We start from the raw sequence: 8,947 nt of genomic DNA, 5'->3' as shown, positions 1-8,947 counted from the left end.
CTTGAAGCCATTTTCATAAGAAATAGAACAACCTTAGAAAACATCTACATAGCTAGCTAGTTGCAGGAATTATATTGGAAACCAGGTTTCTTTGTTCCCAGCCTGGTGTACTCAGTATCACGACATATTGCCCTCTGTGTGTTGGGTTTTTTGTTTTGTTTTTATACTTAATTGATTTCAGAGAGGAAGGAAGAGAGAGAGAAACATAAATGATGAGAGAGAATCATTGATTGGCTGTCTCCTACACACCCCACACTGGGAAATCGAGACCGCAACTCAGGGAACGAACCTTGACCTGGTTTATACGTCGACATTCAACCACTGAGCCATGCTGACCCAGCTGTGTGTTTTTAGACTAGAGGAGAGTCCTAGAAAGGGCAGTATTACAGAAATTTTTGTCACCTGTGAAGAGATGCTTAGCTATTAAGTACACATAGCACAGATAACCCTGCCCAGCCTACTTCCACAAATAACTTCTCCAAAATATTGAAAGAAGGTTCTTCAAAACTGTATAAGCTCAATAAGTAAAAGTTGTTGCTGCTGCGTCTGTTAGTTGGTCATAACATAGGCGCCTAGCACTATTAATGACAGTGTGTCGCAGATTTATCACTAAACAGAATAGGAAGGCCAAGTGCAATCCATTGCCATTGCTGGAAGAATAAGGCCTAGCAGATGAGCAACTTGGGTTGTTAGAAATTTGGGTATATAGTATGCTGGTCTACAAGTTTTTATAAGGATACCCCAAAAATAAAAAAATTAAAAGGTCATCCTTAGATGTCACGTCAAGTATCTCCAGCTTTAATGCTCTAATTCTATCTGATCCAGAGATTGCAAAGAAGCAGGTACCTTTGTGAGAAAAAGAAAAGGCACCTCTTCCTCCTAGGCAAGCCCAATCCCCTTCCTTATTGAGAAGTCTGAATTTATACTACATGCACAGTCCTCCCCCACTCCATCTTGACTAGGGTGCCCTGTTCAGGGTACAACCATCTAGTTACACCCACACAATCCTTAAAAAAGTGTTTACATTTGAAAATTGAGGGATTTCACATAAAATTCAGAGTTCTGGTTTCCTCTGAAGGATGAGTAGCTGACAATACTAGAAATGAATTCCCACAAGGTGACTATCATATAGAACATCATAACGATGGAAGAAAAAAAGTCTTCCCAACCCTTATCCTCTTACTTACATCTCCAAATGCAGTTACTGTTGCTTCCTTTTTTACCTGTAACATGGAGAATTTTTGGTTTGGATTCTGGAAACTATTATCAGAAACACTTTAAATGCAATGTTTAAGTTAATAAATTAAGGATGTAGTATTACAGCATGCTTTAACTTTTCCACATTAATATTGGCTAGAAGATATGGGGTTCTTTGTAATCTTGTAGATATTTTTTAACTGTTTCCAAATGGCTTTACAACTGTAGTCACTTCTTTCTTAAAGGACATTTGATATGTTAGATAGATGACATCCTAATTTTATGTTCTGAACAGTATACAGTGAGTTCTTTAAAAAAAAAAAATGCCACATTACTGCTCCTAGGGGAGACCATTATTTGTCTATTTGATTCTATTGCAAGGCAAGATAGGAAGCTGCTCTCTTCGGAGAAGCTGGTTCTATTGGTTTAGCAAGTTTTTATGACTCAACTCTATCTTCTAAACACTTGCAGGCTAGCATACTATGCATGCTACACACCCAAATTTCTTGCTGTTACATGACCTAAACCAAGTGACAGGGACCAAAATATATTTTTCTAGTTTACTAACAAGTTATCTTTTGATCTGAAACTATACACAGTTTGCTAAGACTTGTTTAATGAGTAGGACCTAAACTGGGTTTGGTAAGGTTTTGAAGAACAGGAGTTTTTCAGTTATCATTGGCCATGTTCACAGAGGTAGATGTGTCTTTTTGAGACTATGTTTGCCAGCTGGAGCACTTACATCAAATATTTCATAATTGGCCTGATGCCTACAATGGGTTACCACATTTAATTGACTTTTACTGGGCTGGCTAGTTTTTAAATGTTTCAACTCCAATTACTTTTTAAGCTGTTTTTAAAGCTCAAAGGAAAGCTGGTCTCAGTGTTTTGGAATAATGTTGCAAATTTTATTTGTATGTATAACTACAGAAGACAAAAAGGCAATACTCAATTTTTCTCTATGTTTTCCTGTACCTCATAGAATGATAATGACTTTCAAACAGGAAGACAAACATAAAAATAGACAACTGAAAATAGACATCTAAGGTTGTAAGATACTTAGTTGCTTTAAATAAATCTCCGGGCTCAAATAATTTATATCTTAGACTATGTAGAAAATTTGCAGATAGCCTTTGGGAAATTACGGAGATAGGTGGATTCCAGGATGAGACTGAAGTGTTTAGTTTATGCTGAACACAGGAATGGTTATTAAATTGATACTTTTTGAGCACTTATGGAAGAAATTAGTAATTCTTGAATACACGTGTTTTTTTCTAGGAGCAAGTAATGCCAACTTATCTTGATATGTTTTCTGGAGTATAGGTAAAGGGCTATGTTACAGAAAACAAATACTGATTTCATCAGGGCATATGCTAATTACTTGGTGTCACGATGAAAAAATGTTTTGTACTGTTATATCTGTGTGTATTATTGTGTGTCTATATTTAAACAGTTTTTGAAGATATTTGTTCAGCATCCAACCAACTCACTTCAAATATTTGATGTTCAGGTGCTAGACTCTTCTAACCTAGCAATATGATAATGAAAATGGACAAAGTTATCCAAAAGCTGTCATAGAACTTATATTTCTGGTGATATAATACCTAATGGAGAAGTGCTCTGAAGAAAAAATAGAGCAGGTTGAGGAGATTGGAGCCTGAGAATCGGGATGTTAATTATGTAAAATGATCAAAGAAGGCCTCCTATAAAATTGACCTTTGAGCATATTGTGTGCTCCACATAATAGAATCACTGACGACTAGGATTAAACTGGTTGAGTGAAAATACAGCAACCAAAATCATTTGGAAATTATGTTAAGATCTTCACTATTACAGAGCATTTCTGAATTTCAAATTTTAGAATTGGATAAAATGGTAATTTGTTTTATTTTAAATGTGGAACTTTTAACTACAGAGAGCAATTCCAAATAAAGCCTGATGTCCATTTTAAGAAGAGGTGTTGGGGCCCTAGCCGGTTTGGCTCAGCGGATAGAGCATAGGCCTGTGGACAAAGGGTCCCGGGTTCAATTCCAGTCAAGGGCATGTACCTTGGTTGCAAGCTTCTTCCTGGCCTGGGCCCTGGTCAGGGCTCGTGCAGGAGGCAAACAATCGATGTGTTTTTCTCACATTGATGTTTCTCTATCTTTCCCTCCCTTCCATTCATTTCCCCTAAAAATCAATGAAAAAATATCCTCAGGTGAGGATTAACAAGGAGGAGGAGGGGGAGGGGGAGGGGGAAGGAAGAGGGAGAGGGGGGAAGAGGAGGAGGGGGAGGGGAGAAGAGGAGGAGGAGAGTTGTTGGGGAATGTCACATAGAAAAAAATCAGGACTGCAGGAAGGAGGACAGTTTGACAGACTTATGGGCTTTATTTGAAAGAATTGAGGTTAAATTCCTGATGCTCTGCTCTGCACTGATGGCCAGACAATAGGGAGAAAGTAGAAAAACTGAAGTATTTCAAGGAGGTGTAAAAGGGCTGAAAACGAAAGCTTGACAGTGTGTGGAAATTATATCTGAGCAGACTCAGTGGAAGCAGGAGTTAGAAAAATCTAAGACACAAAATTCCACTGCTTAAATACGCTGTGTAACAAAAAAATATGTAATTGAGACAGTGGGTTACAACTAAATGTGAGATGTTCTAAAACACAGGACATATTTGGAAATCTTGGTAAAGGGCCCAGAACTATTCTGTGCTAAGTAGGGAAAGGAAGGGTTGGAATGGACTGATTGGCCACATATGTAGTCTACCAGGACACCAGAACCAATCCTGCACCTGCACAACTCTCAGAGTGAGTTTCCTCTTGCTTCATTCTAGTCCCAGCCCTATAGGCCTCACAGGGCTCTTTCTTGCATTAACCTCCCTATCTCTCCCCACTGCCTCTATCATTCCATAAAAACCTTATATCACCTGCATTTCCTTCCATAATTAAATATAAAATATTTAAGTGTCTAATAGTGTAATAAGGAAAAAATTCCTGTTTCTAGACTGTACCTGCTTATAATAGGAAATAATTTCTTTTTTTTTTTTTTTCAGGAGTTCATCTTCAGAATAGATGATCTTTCAACTCTGGATGGCAGTGAAAATTAACAGAAGTGCAAGCAACAGGAGGATAGCTTGGTTCTGGCATGTTGCATAGACAACTGTAGATCTCAACCAGCTGATGAGGAGGTATAGAAAGAGAAGTACCTCAGAGACAAGAGAAATGTGAGGTCAGACTCAGGGATTCCTGGCAAGAGCATAGGCTAGCAGGTGAGGCACAGCCCTCCCGAAGCCCTCACCCAATGACATGGTCTGTATAGAGTTGGTTGGTCTGAGTGCCTTGTCATGAACCAGTCCTAAGAGGGACTGTCATTCAAAAGGGGCAGGCAGATAGCATTACCCCTCAGTGCCCCTCAAGCAGTGCAGAGCCCAGGACAGACTTTCCTTGCAGTGGCTTGTGAAGAATTGTCAGGCAGTACTGCCTAGAGAGTATGGCAGAGCTGGGCAGGGGCATCTTGACAGGGAACCATGTCTAGGTAGTCAACTATCATTAAGACCTCAAGGTTTTGGTGAACAACACTCCTTCCCCCATTCTTGTTCTCCCATTCTGTTTCCTTTCCTTTTCCTTTTCTTCCTCAGTCGGTATTCCCTTCAACTTTTCCATCCTTGAGCCTTGCTCATGTTATTCTCCCAGTTGGAATGCTGAACTGTGAATGCATCTCTCCTACCCAAATCTAAACAGGTACATCCTTGCAACACCATATCAAGGTCTGTCTGTTCTCTAAAGCCTTTGCTAATCTCTCGAATCACTCTCTCCTCTGTGCCCTGAGACACACTGTGAGACCTCCTTTGGTGCTAATTGGGAGGCAGTATGGTGAGTGAAAAGAACTTGGAATTGGGCAGACCTTATCTGGAATTCTTGTCTCCATCCCTGATTAGCTCTTACATACAGTAAATTTCTCTGGGTCCTGTGTCCTCATCTGAAAAGTTGGGAATCAAATCTTACCTTGTAAGTCTGTTGTATAAAATATGGAAATGTATATAATCATGGAAAGCCTTTAGGACGATTCCTGGCACATAATAGATACCCAGTACAAATTGGCTTTTATTGTTAACATGTGGAAACTGGGCAGAAGTGCATTTAGGAGAGAGGACTCAGGAAGCCAGGACTAGGGGGACAGATGTTGAGGCCAGCATCTATGAAGCACTTCAAGTTGGGGTGTATCCAGACCCAAAGGCAAGGGGAGCCAGGATCAGACACCAGGGGAGCAGTGAGAAGTGATACAAGCAGCTGTGACCAGAGGTCATGGCACAGATGTGGCCACTGACTCAGTGCTGGAACCAGAAAGAGCATGCAACAAACATTCTTGACTATGGTGTAATGAAGTGACATACAGCTAACATTTACTGTACACTTACTTTGCCAGATCCTATTCTAAGTGTACCATTCATTTACTGGTAGTTCTCACAACAGCCATGTGAATTAAATACTATTATAACTGTCTCCGATTTATAGAAGAGAACACAAAAGCAGACTGTAAATGACTTGCCTGAAAAAAACACAACTAGTAAGTGTGGCAGAGCCTGGATGCCAACCCAGACAATGTGGCTCCGGAGCCCAGGATTTTAACTACTACGCTCCAGTAGGTACCTCCTACTGGAAGTGTTTCTTTGTTTCTCCAGGGGCCAAACAGAAAGATGAGCAGCCTTACGCAAAGAGCCAGCCAGTCAGAGCAAATTACCCCTAATGTACTTATTGCTAATGTTATTAACATAAAACATGGTTAAAACAGCATTTGTGAAGATCTGTGTTCCTGGCATTGTGTTAATGTGCTTTGTCTGTATTCTCTAATTCCCTTAACTAATATGCAAGACATCGTCATCTCTGTTTTATAAATGAAAAAATGAGGCTCTTGGAGTTGCTTTCTTCCCCTTCACATTGGAAGTGTACTGCTTATCCCATCCATTCCTCACCCTACAACTGTTTAGCTTCTGATTCAAGTTCTCCACTTGAAACGCCTCTTACTGAGATTACAAATGATCATCCAGGGGACATTTTTCAATGATTAACTCAATGACTCACTGTTCTGCACTCCTGCTTGATGACCACTCCATCTTTCATCATGTCCAGGGCCAGTTTGTTCCAGGACTGTCTGCCTCTCTGACCTATTTTTACACAGACACACACGCCCCCCCCCCCCCCCCCCCGCAAGATGTTTATATTTCTTTTTTCTTAATGCTGGTCCTTAAATGTGGGTCTTCCCCAGAAGCACATCCACATGCTTCCTTAATTACATACTCTCCTTGAATGTTTCACCCACTTCCTGATCTTAGCTACCACTGAAATGCTAAAGGTAGAGGAGATGGTGCCAGACACCTATAAACTTGAGGCAAAGATTCTTTACATACTGGAGCTCCCCCCAACCGCCCCCCACCCTTCACCTGTATCAAGTTGAACACATGCAACCTTTTTCTGTACCCTCCCCAACACTGCCTTTCCTGGCCCCACCCCATCCTCCTCCTCCTTTTCATTATTTCGGTTGAGGTGCTGCCATCCACCCAGTTACTCAAACCTAGAACCTGAAAGTCTTGTTTGCCTCCTCCTCCACCCTTCCAATCCATTCAATATTTAGGAGCTGTCAATTCTATCTCCATCTTTTGGATTAGCTTACTTCTCTCTACCAACATGGGGAAATCTAGTGGAAGCCAATAACATCTCTCACCTAGTTGACATAGCTCCCTCCAGTCTGACCCCTTCTACTGTTTTATCTTTCCTAGTTATACACTTTTTAAAGCTCAAATGCAGGAAATGACATGAGCTTTTAACCCCTTCTTTCACCTTCATTGCTCTCTAAGGATAAACTCTAAGCTCAACAAGGCATCCAAAGCTCTCTGGAATCCTGTCTCATTCTGCCTTTGGACCCCATGTCTTGCCACTCCAACCTCCAGTTGCACCAAACTTCTTGTTTCCTAAACACACCAGGCCTGGCTAATTGTTTTCAGCATTTAATAGCCCCCAAGTCACCTCCATGGAGCCTTCTCTGATCTCCCATGCTGGGTTAGATTTTTCTCCTTAATGCTCTCTTATTCCCTTGTGAATATTTCTGTCACTTTTTTCCAATACCAATTTATGATTATTCCCATGTTTATCTTCTTCACTAGTTGGGAAGTTCTTAGTTGAGGGCAGGAACTATTGAATTCTCAGGATCTAGCGCATAGTAGGCCCTTAGTAAATGTTCGTTTTTTGTTTTGTTTGTTTGTTTGTTTTTAAATATATTTTTATTGATATTTCACAGAGAGGAAGGGAGAGGGATAGAGAGCTAGAAACATCGATGAGAGAGAAACATCGACCAGCTGCCTCCTGCACACCTCCCACTGGGGATGTGCCCGCAACCAAGGTACATGCCCTTGACCGGAATCGAACCCGGGACCTTTCAGTCCACAGGCCGACGCTCTATCCACTGAGCCAAACCGGTTTCGGCAGTAAATGTTTGTTGAATGAATGAATTATTCATTTCTCAAGGGGACATTGCAAATCACTTCTTAAACTGGAACCACAATCTGTTGTACTCTAAAGCTCATGTTCTTTTCACTAATTAATTGGCACATATAAAGTGTTCAGAGTCCTTTAAAAGCTGGCATTTTAGGGAAACAAATCCTGTAATAAGGTTTTCTTACAATATTTAAAATTGTTTTTCATTTTTCAGTAATACATTCACATGGTTCAGTAATCAAATAGTATAAAAATATATAGCACCCGAAACAATTGAAAGCAGGGTCCCGAAGAGATATTTGAACATCCATGTTCATAGCAGACTTGGTCATAATAGCTAAAACATGGGAACAACCCGACTGTTCATTGATGGATGTGTAGATGAGAAAAGAGTGGTATATACATCAATGAAATATTATTTAGCCTTAAAACGGAAGGAAAGTCTGCAATGTGCTACAACATGGTTAAACCTTTAGGACATGCTAAGTGAAATAAGCGGGTCACAGAAGACAAATACTGTATAATTCCACTTATATGAGGTACTTAGAGTAGTCAAGTTCACAGCAACAAAAAGAATGGTGGTTGCCAGGGGCAGAGGGAAGGAGAGAATAGGGAGTTATTGTTTAATGGCCATAGAGTTTCAGTTTTACAAGCTAAAGAGAGCTATGAGGGTGAATGGTGCTGATGGTTGCACAACAATGTGAATGCATTTAATACCATTGACCTGTATGTTTAAAAATGGTTCAGATGGTAAATTTTATGTTATGTGTATTTTACCACAAAAAAAAATTTAAAGCCCAAAACAAACAAAAAAAGATACTTTGCAGAATCTCATTCCCATTTTTCTCCATCTTCCCAGTCCCCACTTCCTCTGCCCCAAGGTAATCAATCTTGTTAGTTTTTGTATCTCCTTCCAGGTTTTCTTTTAAAAAAATGTGAGTGAATATGAAACTATATTCTTCTTCACTTCTGACTTTTTAAAAGGTATTAAAACATTTTTTTCAAAAGTCTCTACTTTCTTCTGAAGTGGATATGTATTAGCAAAAAGAACGAATCAATACCCAGCTTGAATGAACTCAAGATGAAGACGTGGAAGAGAACAACTAAATTGATGAGAGGGTAAGATAATCCTGCCTGCTCATTCCAATGGGGTTTCTAGGGACATCCAGGGTCCCCCAGGACAGAGCCCATTGTCCAGGTATCTTCCCCAGGCAGATTCTCAAGCTCCCAGAGTTACTTTTTCTCTGGAACTCTGCTAGCCACTCCCCCTGATGCAATC

The 8,947-nt window shown here is 40.2% G+C and overlaps 1 protein-coding gene across 1 annotated transcript in view; it reads left to right on the top strand.

Annotated features, from left to right (window-relative positions):
• Window positions 1–4,421: 4,421 nt before the first annotated feature.
• Window positions 4,422–8,947, top strand: part of IL20RB (interleukin 20 receptor subunit beta) — a 31,145-nt gene continuing 26,619 nt past the window's right edge. The window contains 2 exon segments of the mRNA XM_080674025.1: window positions 4,422–4,445; window positions 8,677–8,787. The gene's annotated coding sequence lies outside the window, so the exon portion shown is untranslated.

This window comes from Plecotus auritus, assembly GCF_963455305.1.
Source record: "Plecotus auritus genome assembly, chromosome: 6".
NCBI classification, from domain to species: Eukaryota; Metazoa; Chordata; class Mammalia; order Chiroptera; family Vespertilionidae; genus Plecotus; species Plecotus auritus.
The sequence above is the reverse complement of the archived record's forward strand: the minus strand, read 5'-3'. Positions and strand labels throughout refer to the sequence as shown.